Raw genomic sequence first — 20,753 nt, 5'->3', positions numbered from 1 at the left:
TCTGACCAGACTGCGCGAATTTCGCAAATGGCATAAGACCCATTTTCGCAAGACGCGGTTCATATGTTTTGTTTTCGCAAACAGTTAAACATTAAATACAATAGAGCATCATATTCTGGGCACAGCTGACACTAAAACGATTCTATAATATAGAGTCGTAACGCAAAATGCATATTACCAACACATATTTTATTTTGCTGTTTGTTTTTTAAATCTAGATTAAAAATCGGAATAAACGCAATCAATTTTCCTAAGATAAATAAAATTGAATAAGGATGAAGTGTATATACATGATTTTCTATTGTTCAGGTTGAAGTGCGTTTTGATTAATTAAAATCAACAACGCACATATAAACATTTAATTACTTTAGCCATAGATACACACTTAAGGAGATGTAGATTTCTTAAATACACTATGAACTAAGCTCGATGGACTAAAACATGTACACATATCGTTTCGTTTGCGATTGATTCATCAAAACGTATTCAATAGCGAATCATGTCATGTTTTAACTATGATCGAATCCTGGTGACGGACAGTTTTTTAATTACCGTGATATTAATGCTGTACATACATTTAAAAAAGTTTGTATTTCTTCCAAAAACACTTAGACTATTTTAAGTTAAGACTAATCACGCCTTTACTATCTTGTTCCTACTAACTTAAACAAATCTACAAACACATATTTATCTTTGTCGCGCCTACAAAATTGCAATCAAACGAAACAAAAAAACACCACTAGAGAAATACGGCAGTTCAGAAACTAATCGAAATCGAAACTCCCATCGTCTTGATAGCCGAAAACGTGGTTGGAGTATAGAAAGTGTCTAACTGAAGGACTGGTAACGTCGATATATCGATCCTGTAGGCAGCGGCTGTCGGGAGCTGTTATGTGCCCAATATTATACCATTCACCGCGCTTGGTTCGCGACCACCGTACTAATACCGCACTATAGCGCTGCGAGTTCGGATATCTTACCCATAGTGTGCCGCCAAGGAAAATCTGTTTCGATTTTGTCTAATAATATATTCCCAGCAGCTGCTGTTGTGTTGTTATACACGGTAGTTATTTATAATACATATTTCATACAGCGGAATGGAACGATTGCGTCGATAGGCATTCGCAGCGTGGATTTGATCTTGTTTTGAATAGCGTTGTGGATAAGTTTTGTGATTTATATTTGAAGAATCATGTCTTATATACGGGAAATGAAGAGGAAAACGGCAGTTAATAGGAGATAAGGGGATTATGACAGTCTACGTATTTGTCGACTGATGAGAAACGTGGGTTGTTAAAATTAAATTTATCAAACAATTCAAGTTATAATCGTGTTAATGAGCTTAAATTGATAAATATGTTATGCAAAAGAGTGCAAATGATTAAACACGCAGTGTTTTTAAGTGAAGATCATCTATATGTATGCGTTTATTATAATTGCTGAGGGGAAAGGTTAAGGTAACATCTATATAAAAGACGTAAATTTCGGTCACCATTTCACCTTACAAATTTGTATAATAATGGGATATTTGAAGGTTAATTGATGAAAGCTTACTACCCATGAATTCACAGCATATTATGCAGACATAAAAGTACAGCCTTGAACAATGTACACGACGAATATAGCCTTCAATTATCAGCTTAAACACATATTTATAGGATAACGGATTGTCTGGATCCGAATTCGAGGCGTAACTTTACTGGATCCCGGGCATTCTAATGCATATCTTGAAAGATCATTAAATTCTTCGCATGAGTTCTCAGAGTGCCAAGAAGTGATTGCACGATTAAACAGGATTAGCCGAAAATATTTAGAAGGAAGAAATAAAGTACCGAGATTCGCAAAAAAGTGGATTAAACAAATCAAACAGGCTTCTCCTAATGTCTTTCTTAAAATGTGTGCTACTAGCGTTTTGATAATTGCCATCATTTACCTGGGAAACAGCATGGATCCGTTTGAAACATGTGCTCACATTTGCAACATGTGTTGAATAGTTTGCATGTGTCAGGCAGTGAATAGATTTCAATACTTGTAGACGAAATTCAAACAGTGAATAACTTCTCTCTCTTTGGAAATACATTTTGGTGGAATTGTAACGCTTGAGACGGATGGGATATCGGTAAGTAAACAATTGGGGACAATGTTTTGCTATACATATGTAGTAGGTGTCATTAACATTGGCTGTACAACTCAAGTTGAACAATCAAAATGGCATGTTTTGTGTTTTATTCGGCACAAAGTTCACTCGTTCGCAACCTCATGTGTCCATGTATACAAAGGCCCATGTATATCAGATATTGTATCTCCCAAACGGTGTTTCGTTTAATTTATGAACATACTGTCATAGAACAATGATTTCTTTTAACGAACGTCACACAAGACCTATTAGAATTGATAAAGTGCTCTCATGTCATTCAGACTCGATCTTTACAAAAGCATAGGAAATAAATGCTTTTCAACAAATAATTGTGAGATTATCATAAATGTACCTTTATTACCGGCTTCGTAGTTTACCGTAGAAGTAAAATACAGCGTATTGTTCCTGTTTGTACCGTCAGCAAGACATGCAATATAAAGTAACATTTGTGGACAAATGTTTGAATAGACTGATGTTTAAATAGACAGATGTTTGAAAATACAGTACACTATTTACACTCCGATACATTTAACGTTACTCTTGTAAGATTATGTCAATATTGGTCAGTGGTCAAATGCCATATTATACATTTCAAATGCCATATTATACATGTGTCATGGTTAAAACAAATAATTTTACTGATATTGAAAGATATAAACTGTATTTTTTGTTTGATTATTTAACGATATTGCATATAGTTTTCTATTTAATGTTTTCGAACCATAACCATGCAATAAACGAAGTCATTTCATTTATTGCATTCCGTCGATTTCTACTTGGAGCCAACTGATAACGACGGCATGCACTATAAACAAGTGATTCATATATTATTTATCTTCCACGATTCTTAATACATTCTAGTGATTGCGTTTTGGTGCATAATTGATATTAAATTGACAATCTCTTCGTTTTTTCCTACAAGATAACTGTCAATATTATATAATCTAAAACATGCACTTAACCAAAATTTCAATTTCGATCAAAGCATTAGAGAATACTCAACTGGTTGTAATGTTTTCTTGCGAATTGTGTTAACACGTGCTTTGTGTGTACAACTAGAGGTAACTCACCTGTTAATTAGTTAAGCATGATGTATCAACAATAACGAACCTCACACAGTGCATGCCTGCTGTAGTTAACCTCACAGACATAGCCCTAATACTGTAAATTGAGAAAAATGCGATCTTGCTCGCGCCAGAATGATGCGCCGAAAGGCTCTTTAACAATTGCATTTGATGAATATCAGCCAGAAAACAATACGATATTACGCTTAAAATTGACATAAACTGTTTACCACGCAATTTGGCAGAGTACAATGTCAATAAAATGTTTCCGGAAAAGGAATCGTCTGTCTTTTATAAAAAAAAAGCACATGTATGGGAGCATAACGTCTGTACGTGTATGAAGCTGACTATGGTGCTCTAGTGTTCATATATCACAACTTTGTGTTGCTTTTTTGTAAGAAGCATAGTTTTGCGCCCCATGTTCGGATGGTTGAATATTTCAAGTATTTAATATTAGGCAAAAAAAACGCGATACAAGAAAAAATGATAACAAAATAGCTTTTTTCTGGATTTTAAATTTAAACAAGTGGGGTTTAAAATTAAACAGCCCGTAAAGGCTGCATTTAGAAGTGAATTTCTCTGAATAAGGTTTAATTAACTTTACTTTTGATTCGTGAAATTTAATTAGGTATATAGCGGAATGGAACTGCAACTGAAAAGACATTACACAATTCATCAAATCAAACTTTGCGTACTTTTCTCTGGTTGTTGTATATTATACTGCGATCTAAAACTGAGTTTTGCGACAATGATCATAAATGAAATAATCATGAATACTGAATGACAATAGACAGCTGTGAAGGCATTTCTATGAAATATTTGTGTTAGACGGTCGCACTATTGATTACGTTTTCACACATGCACAAAATATTTAAAGCGACTATTGTTGAAAAATTGATGAATCAATAACAAAAGGCTGTAAGCTAATGTTTCACATACTGAGGAAAGAACACAACAATAATAATAGCAGTAGTTTAGACTGAATGCATCTTCTTAACAAACATGCATGTATGATAATATTAAATAGAAAACTATAATACCATAAGATTATATAATCCCATAAGGTTGTTTGTTTATTAATATTAATATTTGACCATGTTTTATGTCAGCTATTGTGGGATTGCATAAATAATGAGTGTTGTCCCGTAATTAAATACACTGAAAGTATATAAAATTCAAAATTTTCGGAGATCTTGAAACAAATTAAGGCATTATGTTGATAAATAGTCTATGTCAAGCAAGCCTTAAATATCACACCATTTTCCATTATACAGATATGTACATGTATTAGGTACACGGAAGACCCGATCGATAACACAAAAATTACAATAAAATGGATTCTTACGATAATATAAACGTAAACCGTGCACAAAGTGCATATAATTGCGTTACTATGAATTTTTTAAACATAAAACGGCATTTTTAGCTACACGACTCCTGACAATATGTCTCGACGATCATTCTTAAGTACTCACCATCATGTTATTCCGAATAAGATAAATATTTATTCTCAACTCTTTAGCACCCCTAGGCTATGGATTTTATCCTCATCTTAAAAATATTCGGCGTACCTGTGATCTTCATGCTTTATCGCCGTATCTCGCGAGATTTAGGATGATGCCTCCATCACGATGACAATTTGTGACTGAGTTGTTAGGAGAAATTGCATTAAGTGGTGGGAAATTGTAATAAAACGTTACTCACTGTAAGATTACGATGTCTATTACGAATTGGATTTTAAAAAATATGATTTTTGAAAAGCTGTAAAATAAATCAGTCGCTTGAGTCTTACCACCTGTTTGATTCTGTACAGAGACATCTGTTTTATGAAGCTAAAGTAATAAACACAATGCTAACACCACACACATCAAAATAATGCTGTTAAAAGCAGAAAACACATCAAATAAGTGATGATCGTTAACAGATCGTTTGTCTTATTCGGAGAGAGAACTCATAGCGTTGCATTAGCACTACGTTCGCACTACTCCACATAGCTTCATTTCAGATTATAATTTAGAATTTTATAGGAAACAATACTCTTCAACACTTATCATTGCAACCAAAAGGAGGACAAGCAACGGACTTCTTTCTATACGCTGGCGTTTTAACTGAGATTCAGTTTTGATTTCAATTCGTTGAACGGAATATGTATAAATGACTTATGCGCATAACAATAACAACCTTTGCCAGATTGACGAATGAAAACACAATGTAAATACGATTCGCGCAAAATATTGATCCCATCGTTCAACTTTTTATGAAACAGTTGTACAGTCCTGAATGTGTACGTTTTTATTTGAATTCGGAGTTGGTTAATCGGAAAATAAAAATAGGTCATGTGATTTGATTAGCCAATCAGAGTACAGCGTTAACTTGCAAGTTAAAGATAATATAAATCTTCAATTATACAATGATTATAAGTAACATGGTTCGTATAATACAACATATACAACCACCATTCATTTGAATATTTGCAACACCATTTGAATTACACTCGAAAAAGGGTTCAGCTGATTTCTTATGACTGTGACTCGATGCTATGTCTATTGATTTCTGGCTTGGACGGACTGCTTTCAAATTTTGACATTCAGGGAAAATTAGCAGTAGTTCAAGACAATATTATTTTAATTTGTACTTTTTACAATAGTTTCGGTCCTGAATTTTGCTATCAGGTTTGCCATTTGATTATTTAAACTCTCCTGAGCACATGCAATTATAGTAGTCACTTTACCTCGGTCAGTCTAAGGTCGACCCGCGTTCCTTCAACTTCTCTCTTCTCTTAAAGGGGCCAACAGATTTTGGCATGTATTGAAGCATGTCATTAAATGCTTTATATTGATAAAGTTAAACATTTGACCTAAAAACTCCAGTTAAAAAACAAGAACACAATTTTTTTTAAGGAAAAAAGTAACCTTCAACAGGGCTCGAACCTCTGACCCCTGAAGTCCTGGAGTAAAAAGTCTCCCGCCTAGACCACTCGACCATCCATGCTCATGCTTAAAGAGGATGTATTTTTATTACCTTATAAGCAATCCTCGTAGTTTCCCAAAATATAACTACAACAACAAAACTTTTAAATCGTTTCGCGTCGAACGAATCGAATCTAACTTTCTAATTTTCTAGTTTTCAAATCGTCAAAAGATGCATATAAAGGATATTTAAGAGCATGGTAAACGGTCAGTATTTCCTCAAAAATATCATAACAAAAAACGAAAATTTGCGAATCTGAAACAATTTTTTTTAATTTTGTCAATTTACCAATTTGGACGGCCCCTTTAAACTAGACGGTGGACGTATACACAAATTTGCAGCATTGCTCCTGGGATGAGTTTTCAATAATTTATTCATTTCTGGTCAGTGGAAATTATACAGTTTTGTAAACATTCAACCAGAAGGTTAAACAATGGCAAACTTTGAAAATCTTCTTTGAAAAACCGATTGATGGTTTTTAAAACAGCGTCGACAGAAATGATCCGGGTGTGAACCTCGTTTACAGATCTGAAGATTATGTTGATTCTTCAAAAACATGGCCGCCAGTGGGTATTGCTGTTTCCATTAAATGGCTATATATATATAAACTTAACCAATCTTCATCGCAGAGACCGCATTTATTCGTACTCTGGCGACGCTCTATTTTCATAAAAGTTTCGTTTTAGTAATCTATAATCAAGTTATCCTTGGTGTAAAGTGGTCTAACCTACATATAACTATATTTTTCGTGTTAAGAACATTATTGGTGTCTTTTTGCCATTAACGTGGCAGTTCTTGGTGATCTTAGACGAGCGAACGTAACATCTTGTTTTATTTCTATTGAAATTGATAAATCTTAATTAACCTTATTGTTACTTCGGTGACCATGTAATGACATATACGTTTTGTGATTTTTTAACAGATTAACAGAACAGATAGTTAATTAATATTTTTACATATGAACATCGTCTTTAATGCATACAATAATACATAAAGCAATGTCACGTTTCAGTATACATTAATATTACCTTTACAAAACACTATTACTTTTAGATGCATTAAAAATAATCAAATTAATCAATAAATCATGTAATCACTGTAGTTATGGATATACGAAAAACGTTTAATATGTCAAAAATATATTAAGAACTGTATAATAATACGAGGATATACACTTGTAAACACCGGATAACTTGATTCTAGAATAGTTCTATCAATTGAATTGATGCCTTCCTAGAAATACATAAATTTGTAAATACCGTAAGAATTTAAAACTCCAAGGGACGAGAAGAACGTTACATCGTCGCGATACGTAGACTGGCGACAGCACATATACTATTAGTTTAAACGTACTTATTCAGACAAGAATGCATTTACATATATATGACACATTCAACATTATGTATAAAACAAATTTGATTACTATTGCAGTAAAGTGATAGTTTGAAATGAATCATTTTCGTTTTACGATAGTTTTACAGCAGATTTTGAAACATTTATGCACGTTTTGATATGTATCGTGTAGAATGCGTGATGATGCTGGGTTTCACTCAGTATGGGGGAGTGAGACTTTATTCATAATGTTTTAATTTTTAATTTCCCACGCGTATTCTGGTGTTCCACGATGGCTGGCAGCCAATAAATAATACATGCTAGCTGCACACATGGAATAGTTGGGAATGCATTCACAATGTTTACCGTTAATGCGTCTTCTTTTGGTTGCAAAAATATTGTATAAGCTTTCTGCAGTTGTATTGTAATCACTGTTATCATGTATACTGTCATACATGATACATGATTGTGCTATGCCTTATACAGTATAACGTGAATTAAATATTTAGAAAATATTTTGAGTAATGTGAATAAAACAATGCACGAATATCACGCTTCTTAATTTAACATATGCAGCAAAATGGCCGGTTGGTCGTTAATCAGGGTTTTGGTTGACCCAGCATAATATCACGTGGTTTACAAGCCAAACAGTTTAAATACTTATCAAGTAAACAAAGGATGTTAGTAAATCGTGTTCGTCGTGGCTGAAAGTAAGTTAGAATGCAACACGTACTTGGCGAGAATAGCATTCCAGTTTAGAAATTAATGATATCATATGTTTAAGCACACCATGTGTATATTTTTTAACGTTTGCTAAGCTCACACTAATCGCTTGTTCATTACATGGATCATACAAGTCCTTTGTTTTCAGCATCTTTAACCAAAGATACCGATTAATACTTTACTGACTGTGAAATTCGAAATATTGACTAGTTATGTGTATTTTAATGCAGTACTTAGACATTCTTAGAAAGAACTTGTTTAGGTATGTGTAAACGCTACAATATTGTCAGTCGCAAACAAATAATATATTAGTGCAAATAGTTAGCGTTTAGGATCGTACATATGTTATTATTGGCAAAGATTATGAAATTACATACTAATACTATGATTGTTTAAAGATTTGACCATCTACTCGTAGATTATAGCCCTTTTCAAGCTTAAACAAAGTATACGCTTATTGTACAAAAAGGGCTGTTTATTAATATAAAGCCATTTGTTTATACCATCTTCAACTGCTATACATTAGAATAATAGTACCATGCCTTCATTATATTTGTTATCATGAGCTATTAAGTGAACCTATGAAACTATTAGGACATGTGAGGTGAACTTATTTTGGACATTACAATAACCTCATACGCCTTATTCTATCGGGGCAACACGTGTATATGCCAGTGTTGTCTGAATTTATTATTTTTATCGCGCGGAATATGTATGCATAAATCTTAGTAAATGCTTAAAGTGATATTATGGGCATCTAACAGTTTACATGTGTCTATCGCAACCGTTGTTTAGTTTTTGGTGTTTTCACTTCATATACACTTATATTTGTTAATGCAGCATCATTATACTAGAACAATATCCCGTAAAAAGAAAAATAATGCATTTGAATATCAACCGTACTTTCGTGTTGACAACTGGCGACAGAAATGATCCGATGTACGATGCGAATCTAAATTTAGTTTTAGTGCAGATTCGTTCATACGACACAAAGACACTATTTTGTGTTACGGTTTACGGATCATTTCGGCTTAGAGGACTGAGTGAGTCATGTAAAATATCGAATTTTACATATATTTCTATTATAAACAACTGGTAGCAAGATGAGTTGCAGATACTTGGTCAGTTACACACACCCTTTTTTAAAGAATTCTTTTCAGCTAAATTCAACAGTGAAAAATGCCCATAATACCACTTTAATTCACACATTTAAGCGGTTCTGCTTTCGCACAACTCGAACTGTTAACTGTCTGTTCATAAACGCAAGTAGCATTTGAACCACTCAGTCTTTGGAAACATATGATTGTTTTATACACAGTAGCTTTTTAGTACTTGGAATACAATCTTACTTATATGTATCTATTTGTATCATAAGTATGCCATAAACTAAATTTTGAGATTTGCCGTTTTGTTTTACAACGATTGCGGCAAAATTAATGTCGAGTTTACAGCGCGTTACACTTAAAATGCGCTATATCTCTGTACGCGCATTGGATGTTTATAGTATACAGATTAATCACAGATTATAAAAAATCCCGTACCTGTAACACACAAATGCAGTTCGCTATTAAAAGTGCGTGTGTCTATTAAAAGTGCGTGTGTATCACAGTCCATGACCAAAATTCATGTATTCTAATATAGCGAAAAGTCAGCGGCACAAGCTGCAGACAAATTCTATAATGACATCATAAAAATTCGCCATAACTCTCATAATTTTAAAAATAAAGTATAAAATATACCATATTATATGCAAGTATAAAATGTATTGTATCATATTCTCTGTATTGATTTTAAGTTGGCACGCTTAAACAAAGTGTGTTGGGATGCATGCTCTGTAGATATAAATAGATCTATCTAGTACAATCTTGAAAATATTGAAGTTCGTGCTCTTTATCTGTATTTCAAATGGATTGCACATTTCAAATACACTGTTTACTTTGAACACTGGTTGTTGCTTTTGTTTATGATATAATAGCTCACACCGAATAGTATTGCTAATATATGTATGTACCCATTTGCCTTTTGTTGATGTATGATGCGCCATCATTTGGGTATGTATAGGACTGAACGAGTTTAATGTAAATGTGTATATTAATCGATGGAAAAGTCATGGCCGAAGAGTTTCCTATGAAATATGTTAGAACAGTATAAGAGACATATTAGGATAAATAGTCCATTAAGACCCGTGTTAGAATACAAGACATACGCATCGAACTGGGATATCTGACAACAAACTATGACCTACAAGTTGTATTTCTTAATTATTATTGACTTGAACATCTTTGTCTATATTATATATTTGTTATATACACAATTCGTTGATTAAGTTGATGAAGATCTTTTTTTACGATAGACGTATAGTGTGAATGTGCTGTTTACGTATAGTAATCAATTATCGGGTAGATTAAGTCCTTTCTATTAAATAATATGTGTTGACTTTTAATGGTCGCACTATTGATTTAAATATGACATGCGTTATCCATCAATGGATTTTAACCACGGTTGAAGTATTGAATAATAAATAACTTAAGGCGACAAACAAATTTTCCAAAAAAAAAATAAATAATACTCTCGATATAAAAGCCTGTGTTTTGTTCGAATGACTTTGCATCGTTAAAAGGAATACTTCATAACTTGTATGCGACACAAACAATGACTAAAGCAGCACAAGGCATGTACATTATATATTTAAATTAACATGTCAACATCCCAATAATAACCTACACATCGTGCTTAATACTAAACAACAATAACATGAAATGAAAACATACACCAATAAACAAAATATTTCTATCCATTTGTTTGTTAAGTGTAAATTAAATCTTTCATAAACATCAAATCGATAAATGCCGCAAATGTTTAAATATAAGGAATACACGATTGAGAAAAGAACTATGAACAAGGCCCCGAACTATAACCTACAACGTATGTCAAAGTTATATTCCTTCCTTATAAATATATGTTTCATAACATTTTATCGGATCTATATGGCTCCAGACAATGTGTCTGGTAGATCATACGCAAGGATTCGCCTTTCCCGGCGATAATGAGTGGTTATATTTAACTCGTAAGCAAATCTAGGCGTTTAATCGATCTTATCTGAAACATGTCGAAAGGGCTTTAAGCGATCGGATGTTCTCGGCTTATTCTGTAATGGTTAGAACTAAACGTTGTAAACTTCCTGGTTTCGAATTTTCTTGAAACGAAAACCAACTTAAAACGGTGAAAATATATGAGTCGTGTTCTGAGAAAACTAGGCATAATGCTTATTCGTAAAGTGTTTCCGCTTTTATGATATTTTTAGTTTCAATGAAGTCCCTCCTTACCGAGAATCAAGTTTAGGCGGAAAGTGTCGTCCCTGATTAGCCTGTTGGGACTGCACAGGCTAATCTGGGACGACACTTTACGCACATGCATTAAGCCCCGTTTTCTCAGAACGCGACTCATATAGTTTTCGTTGCAATCACTCTTTTCAAACCCGTTCCTGCGGTGCTGTGTTGTGAAGCTGTACTAATATTCTAAGTTCCTTTGTTATTAATAAACATAGAATATAGGAATGATGTAACCGCATTAACATTATTAGGATTAACGTAATATTATATATATTATATATATATATATATATATATATATATATATATATATATATATATATATATATATATATATATATATATATATATATTAACATAACTGCGGACTGCACAGGCTAATCTGGGACGACACTTTACTCACATTCATTAAACCCTTTTTTCACAGAGCACAGTCCATATGTATTATTAAAGCATCGATCACCGTCTTCGAAAGCTGATGCAAACCTCTGAATAGATGAGAATCTTTAAAAGCAAGTGATAAAAAAGATCTGACACTCGTTGTCATTTCATACAATATTTTATTAAACTGGTCGAGGAAATTCGAAGGCTCGCTTACTAACAAAATTCCTGAACTCGTTTAGTAAGACATGGTATGATATGACAACTCGTGCCAGATCCTATATAAAGGTTGTGTTATAACTCGTATTGCTTACGCATAAATTACTTAAATGTTTTATGCATTCTTCATATATAGGATACAGAACTCATACATGCGATAAGTACCTTCAACTTTACATACATATTTTCATAAAACTTTTACGATTCACACTGCATTCGCAATATATTCAATATATTTCGTCTGCCGTTGACTTAATTGCATGTTATTTGATTATTACTAAAAAGTGGACTATTTATATGACAGGTCAGAGGAGCATGTACACCAAAGGTGCAGTACGAATCAAAAGCCTTATATAACTGTATCGTACTTGTTTTTAAAGGTTCCCTCAAAGTATATGTAAACATGAATTGGAAATTTTATTTTTCCAAGTATAGATCATAAATGCAGACGACACATTTCGACATTTACTAAGGAAATGTAACCCGCTTACGAAATACGGTATGATGCATTTTTTTCAAAAGGTTAAGTGTAAAAAACTTTTAATAAAAGCACGTACTTTCCGAATATGTGCAAAATGAAAAATGATAAGCACGAGAATCGCAGTACATTTACAATTGAATAACTCATGCTTAATCTGTAAACTATAAATACATGTATTTGATATACGAAAATAATTAGAATTTCGCCAAACGACGTATTCACTTTACCGTACGGGTTTATACTCACCGAAAAGCAACACAATAAACAAGTCATTTTAATTTTGCGTCAACAGACAGACGTTAGTCAGTATGAGGGAGTGAGTCTGCACTAATTATGTTAGCAATTTAATTTTTAATTTCCCCAGCGTAATCTGGTGTTCCACGCAAGCAGAAGGCGATGAATAATTCATGCTAAGTTGCACACATGGCAAGGCAGATAGTGAATTGTTCCCTGTTAAAGGGACCTTTTCGCAGATTTTGGCATATATGGAAGTTTGTCATTAAATGCTTTATACTGATAAATGAAAACATATGATCTACAAAGCTCCAGTAAAAAAAATCAAGAATAAAATTTACAAACAATAAAAAGGTTATCCTCAACAGGGCTCGAACCACTGACCCCTGGTGTTCTGGAGTAAAGGTCTAACCATTTATACCACTCGGTCATCGGTGCTCATACAACGAGGAATGAATTTTATACTCTATGTAAACAATCCTCGTAGTTTATCAAAATATAACGATAACAACAGAACTCTCCAAATTTTTCAATCGTTTCGCGATGCAACGCTTTATATTTTTCAGGTTTTTAAATCGTCAAAAGATGCATATACTGGCTATTTTAGAGCATGGTTAACGTTCAGTACTACTGTTTCCTCACAAATATCACAACAACAAAGCAGATTTGCGAATCTGAAACAACTTTTTAAAATTTTGCAAATTTACCTAAACGTGAAAAGGCCCCTTAAATGAGTATTACTTATGCTATGAATATGATCTTTTAATAACTCCTTGTGTTTATATTGAAATTCATTTTTTCACAATTTAAAGATGTTCGTGACTAAACTTCCTCACAGCAAAAAGTTGTTGACAATTGTGAACCAATCACCACTCATATTGTTTGCAAAATGAAGGGGCCAAGGCCGCTTCACAAAGATGTGCGTATGATACCCCTTGCAATATCAGGCTCGGACATAGGATTTTGGCTCGGTTTTTTTAGGGGGGGGGGGACGGACGGACAATTTCCCTATTTTAAATTGTTTAAACACATCAAGATGCACAAAACATGTTATAGTAACTTGCAATATTCGCACATTTCAGCAAATTAACATAACTGTGGACGATATACCTTTTACGTTCTGTCAAGTTTCTTTAGACTGGGCGGAATGGACATTTTTTCTGTTAGTTTTGGTTGTTATTTTAAACAACGTTAGATTTTTATAATAACGAAAATGAGCCAAAAAATTAAAAATACGGACTTTCAAAAAAAAGTAAAATATCTTGAAAAATCCATCACATCATGCTTTCATACATTGAATCAAGTAAGCATTATTGAGCAAAAACATGAACCAATAGATATATGAATAGGTGAATAGAGGCAATGTTTTCTACACCTGTATTTCACATGCATTTTACAAACCATGATTTCTGCAGCTTGCTGTTAACAAATCGAAATAGTCACGTCGGGTCTTCTGCAGTAAATAATGAATAACATAGTTCTCATAAAAATATAATGTATATTGACTTTAAGGAACTATAATAATTACATAACATGTTATATTATATTACCGCACACAACATTATAAAAGAAATATGCAACTTGTAAATCAATGTGCATATTGCATCTTTGTTCAGAAATTTACTGAACAAAATGTCATGTAAATAAATGCAAAAAGCATATGTGTCTCCAATCCAGTAAAATAGAATGCAATTCAGTCTCATTAATCGCGGATGAATGTTAGGGATCGGTATTCTGCGAGAATAACATTCCAGTAACGTAAATAATTCCACCATATGTTCAAGTACACAATGGTTGTAGATTTGAGCGTTTGCCAAGATCACGCGTGACTAATGGACTGTGTATAAGGCTCAGCAAACCAAGAGCTTTTTTGAACACAAATAACGCAAACGTAACCAAAAAACTATACTGGAACTATTGAAGTATTCACTTTCTAGGTATAGTTTTGTTTACAGTACTCAAAATGTGTTTTGGTACAACCTGTTTAAATGCGTTGTATTGCTGTTTGCTCTGAAACGAATAAGTCTAATGGTTCTGAGGTGTACAGAATCTAAATTACGGTCGTTTGATCTTCTATAATAAAATCAAACATATGATATAAAATGTATACCAACTTTAACTGACAAAAACATTGTTGGAAGGTTAGTTCCTTCTGTTTGAAAATGAATTCATGTAGGTTACGTCATTACTCTATCATAACTGGGGATCAAATACATACGCACTCGACCATAATGCAAATTATTCATCCAAGGGTTAATTAACTATGATAAACTATTTCTAATATTCAAATCAATAAAACTACTCACTATTACCCTTGCGACCAGCTGTGGATGCCATTGTTGTCTTCGTCTCTTGTTGAAAGGCATGTATATTTATGAATGAATACTAATCACTGCGTCCAATTATCAGATTCGCGTGGCTCTGCTTTGGCAAGAGAAATCTTTAGTCTAGGGTATTGCTTTCATACATATGCGAACCACTCAGTCTTTTCATTAGCACAATAAGCATTTACCATCGCTTGTTTTCCATTAACAGATGGTGCTTTACAGTGAATATCTTAAAACATTGAAAAGCATTTAGAATATAATCAAAAGTTTATGTACATAATTGTTCTCGCAAGTATGTAGTAAACGACGAGTTATATTACTTTCTGTCTTTGTACTTGAACTTTACTGGAGGATTTCGTCAATGTTTTACAGTATCTTAAGTACTTCATAAAGAGCCTTAATCAAACAATTTCTTGTTTATGTTAAGGAATATTGTTTTTAAGCGTTTGAATGCATATTCAAATAGATGTTTCGTTTTAGTGTGGAAATTGTGAACACAGTAAATGATTGTGTGATAAAAGGGAAGCGTTAAAACTATCGTATTGGTACTATGTGAATCTATCCGACGTAGTTGTCATCGAATGTACGAGAAAATTATGCAATGTTTGATACATTTAACCATTATGAAAAGTTGGAGATCGTCTGAGAGGGCCTTTTAATTCCAGACTATGCATTATTTCACTTAAAAAAAAAACACTTCGCGAATGAAGAAAGGTTTTCGTCTTCAATATATTTTATGACTGTGTTTATTCGCTTTGCTGGAAGTGCATGTCAGCTTCTTTGCAGTCATTTACAACTCAAATTGCTCAACCCGATTTAGACAAAATCAGATCAGATTTAAGTGAATTTTATTTTCGAATGATTGACACTGTTCGTGTATTTGTTTCCAAATTAGGCTTTTTATTGAATCATCGAAGCAATTTGTTGTTTTAAATAGTATCTAAGTTGATAATTATTGAAAGTAGTTTCTCTGTATAATTCTGCGCTAAAATGAAAACTTTCCGTTCGTCATATACATGCGCAGAGTTTCAATCGAAACAGTTTAAATCCGTTTGACAGGTGTTTGAGATTCTGTATACAATAAAAACGATTTTGCAATGTAGAGAATACCAATTAGTTATAACTGGATCATTTTTCTAGCTCGAATGAAACTATAATGTTTGATCTATTAACTCTGGTTTTTGATGCCAACGGTACGGAACAGTTAAAATAAAAAAAAAGTTTTAAACACAAAAAATAACCACATATAAAATTTTACAAAATATTATAGATTTTGAAATTCCAAACAATTATAATTTAGCTACGCAGATGCTCAAACGAATTATCACCACTACATAGTTGGACGACATGTCTTTGATCGTATGATGTCATAATAATGATGTCAAAGTACGCTAAATATTTTGGCACTGAATCATTTTTTTGCACTATGCAAGAAAGATAATTAACAGAAAATGTCAATGTAGTTGTATAAGTTTTTTTCAATGACTCCGCTCATGCGAAACAAAATTTTAACAGTTAAGGTATTCAGTTTATATAGCAAACATACAAAAGTGAAAACAACTAATACAACGTTATTTATTAAAATATAATTATGAAAATACACAAGAAACTAAACTGTATGTAACAATGTTTGTACAACGTTGAATTCTTATTGCATTCCAAAACTTAACCGTGTACGTTAAGCATTATACACCGTGGAACAATTGCAAATTGCCTTGAGCGCCATAATGTAAATTAATCATTATATTATTCAGTAAATGATTTTACTTATGCTTACCATTACCGTTTACTTTATTTTATTTATATTTGTATTATTTGATTCAAACTGTTATTGTAGTGTACGAAGTATAAGAAGAGGACATTACGACATATAAATCTTATATACGCACTTAAAGTGTTGGATTATATTGCGCATCTGATTTTAATGAGTAAATCAAAAACCATAAATCAAAGAAAAAAGACAAACCATTTCCTGTAAAAATATTAAATTTCTCGAATTAATGAGTATGTATTAATGAGAACGTGTATCACAAGCCCATTAGAGAAAAATAATCTCTTTAACTACATGCCAGTTATATGCCAACATGTCTTCTCTTTGCCAGTTCAGCGATGGTTTATCTCAACCTCGCATGCACTTATTCGATTCCCGGAGTTACGATTTTCTCTCACAAGCTCATCCAATCACCATCAAGTCGTCCTCGTGTATTTTAATTTATACATGTTTGTTACAAATTAAAAACGGTACCAATTACGATGGTATATATCTTCTTTGTAATAAAGAGACCTCGGATTACGAGTATGAATGCGCAAAAGCTAGAAAAGACAGAAGACAGTTAATTAAAATTGATTGGAATAATTTTAAACTAAGTAAAAAACTATGAAGATAAACTTTCGTTCAGTTTTCCGTTATCAAAAGATCATGCGAAACTTGTAAATGGTGATTTATTGGTCAGGATTACATTTAAGTTGGACTTGTGAATATCTTATTTGAAGCTTGATATCGTTTTTTTATTCTGTTTTGAAGTACACTACTTAGATTTGATTTTGAATACGCAATATTCATGAAATAAATTATGGTATGAATAGTTTGTTGTTAACTGTGACAAATCATAAAGACCCATGTTTATTCAAAATCAATTTGTAGGTTTGATACAGTGCACATTTTGTGTAAGTTAAATGATCTAAGCGAGTTAATAAGGAAGACAAACGTTCTGATCAGGCTCTGAACATTAAATAGTAATTGTTTCAAATTTGATTATCTCCAAAAATACAAGCAAATGACAATTTTCCAAATGGCATCTCGGCCTAATTCTAAACTAGCTGTTGTCGGGTCAAAAATAAATTGTATGTGTCAATTAAGAAAAACAACTCTTGTTATAGCATTAATGTTAATCATAATGGACAACTTTTAAGAAATTAACACAATAACCATAGGCAAAGGTTTAAGGCAAGGTCATGTGCTGTCCACATTATTAAAAAAGGGTTAGATAACGATTTTTAGGGAAATGGCTTGTTGTTTATACTGACATGTTTTTTTAAAATTTATACTGTAGGATATCGAACAATACGGTCGGATAATGTTGAATCACACCCATGTCTCCTATGCACCTTTGATAATCTCATTTGTCCAAAACACGACTATACTTCCGGTATCAACCATCGTTCGTGTCAGCAATGAGCCAAAGGATATTTATGGCATGCACTATACAAAACTTTACTCTCACATTCATTTATTTTGTATCTAATTATAACGCTTATTCAAATGCATTAGTGTATTTTCCAGCAATTCGATATTGTGTTGCCTTTGATGTGCGCAGCAGAACGTTTGCGATACATACCGCATGATCATCAACTGCATTCAACTGGAATTATTTATTATTAAGAACAATATCGAACTACTGGTGTAATTTCTTAAAGTATCCGCTTGGCAACAAAGTGTCTGTTTTGTATAAACGCTTTGGGGGTAATTCACCCATTAATAAGTGAAGAATTTTTGTTCTACACGCACGTAACCATCAGTTTTAATATCATCGTAGATATCCAGGTATCTTGCCTCAAAACATTTTTACATATTTTCTTTTTAATAAATAATTATCTGAGTATTTAATTCATTCTTAATGATCTTCAATTAAAGTGAAACGGTCAGCATTTCATTTAACAGAAAACCTACATGTTCGAATGGTCGTCGATTCTAATAAAGCAATAAGCATTTAATTTCACAGAAAACTACTGTTCCGTGAGTTAGCTGTGTACTTCGGTCGTTAAGATAATATGTCATAGATTAAACAACAAGCAAACTAATTGTATAATGATAACTTTTTAAGGATTGTGACTTAAAAAAGGAAAGTGGTTGAGAAACAGCATCTTGATGCACATACATTATCAAACAAATACTGCTCCGAAGGGAACAGCTTGACCTAATTTAAGACGCCAATATATATATTGCCAGTTTGCAGACTTTGCATTTTGTTTGAAATATATTTTAATTGCTATGACACACCTAAAGCTTAACAATTCTTTGAAGTTTCGACAGTCCGAATATGGTGATGGCATATCCGGAACTCCAAATTTGGTAAGGGGTATATTTAAAACTTAATGCTGGGGCTAATACTAGAATTCGATTGGTCAAAATTATGTCATTTTTAAGGTTTTATTTAGAATTATTTTACGTCCGATTGAAACGAAGCCCGAAGCCCGCAGAACACATTCTCGTTAACGAAATATAAAAGTTTGGGGATTGAGAAGGCATTGTACAGTAAGTTGATATTGTTATTCTTTTTGTATTAATATTTTTGCATTTTTTCTAAAAGTGTTATATAGTTTTCATTTTAATTGTGTGTTATTGTATCAGTTGAAAGCAATGGTTGTGTAATTTTAAAATATGATATGTTATTATTACGCACATGTATTTAGATATTGCATGAAAGATGTCATTTGCTAATTATACTTTTCATTAAAAATTGTTAATTACAGATAACCGTCACAAACATTTTGCCATAACCGTCGTAGACGTCATTGTCAACGTAGTGCTGGTTCACGTCAACGTCGTAGTCGGCATTGTTTATATAGACGAAATAAAGATGTAAACGTGATACGTGTATTGCAGAGTTTCCCCCCAAAAGGTTCATATTGTCGGACCTAGACCTAGTCGGGTCCGACTGGCTCGCCACAAAAATAAAAATTCGTTCGACAAAAATTTGTTTGACACTTTTTACCAGACTCTGTTTATTTGTGTACAACTGTATGTTTATGGTATTAGCAATGCCATTATCTGGAAACAAGCCTTACCACAACCAATATGAGCAAAACAATCCATCTTATTATTAAAATCATATATAAATAATTGGCGTTCTAAGATAAAATTATACGAACGAAGTTTGTTAATTCAATTTTGATAATATTGTTATAAACGTTTTAAGGTGAGCGCTCCTTTGTCTGGTTATGTTCATTTGGTACTCTTTGATAGGAAACTGAGTTACTTGCCAATTAGCATAACTGACAGAACGGAAAACAGAATGCTGTGAGGTCGGTTCATGTAAGTAATATTGATTGACTTTGTACGGTCTCACTATTGATATACATTTGATAACATGACATGAACAATGATATTGGGAGTAGTTGACTAAATAAGTGAATGATATAAACTTAAAAGTAACATGCAAGAACCTGAACCAATTATATTCAGTTTTGATCTCTCTGTCGGATAGTATTTGCTCTGCAAACATTCATATTTAATGTTTTCAGTACAAATATTTATAATAATCCAAAGAACTTTTAAACCCAATTATTAACGTAAAATTATAATTTTGATATTCGCCCATTTGAAAAAAATATATATATTTATGAAGTAATAATGTCGAAGAATACATGACGAACAGAAAACGACGCAGTAAAAATATAATTGACGTTTCAAAATTGTTTTTGAACACTTAACATTATTGAAGGAAACAAACACTTTTAAACAAACTATTTAAGTTCAAAAGCAAAATGAACCTATTATTGTTGCTTAATAACTTGGTAAGAGAGATTTCTGATCCGTTAATAAATCAAACC

General features: G+C 32.7%; 1 protein-coding gene across 3 annotated transcripts in view; it reads left to right on the top strand.

Annotated features, from left to right (window-relative positions):
• The first annotated feature begins 866 nt into the window (after positions 1-866).
• LOC127852273 (cubilin-like) overlaps positions 867-20,753 on the top strand; it is a 104,159-nt gene continuing 84,272 nt past the window's right edge. For all 3 annotated transcript variants that reach the window (XM_052386166.1, XM_052386167.1, XM_052386165.1), the window contains exon 1: positions 867-2,119. The gene's annotated coding sequence lies outside the window, so the exon portion shown is untranslated. The remainder of the gene's footprint in view (positions 2,120-20,753) is intronic.

The sequence above is a fragment of the Dreissena polymorpha genome, chromosome 12, assembly GCF_020536995.1.
Source record: "Dreissena polymorpha isolate Duluth1 chromosome 12, UMN_Dpol_1.0, whole genome shotgun sequence".
In the NCBI taxonomy this organism is placed as follows: Eukaryota; Metazoa; Mollusca; class Bivalvia; order Myida; family Dreissenidae; genus Dreissena; species Dreissena polymorpha.
This window is presented reverse-complemented; position numbering and strand designations above follow the sequence as displayed.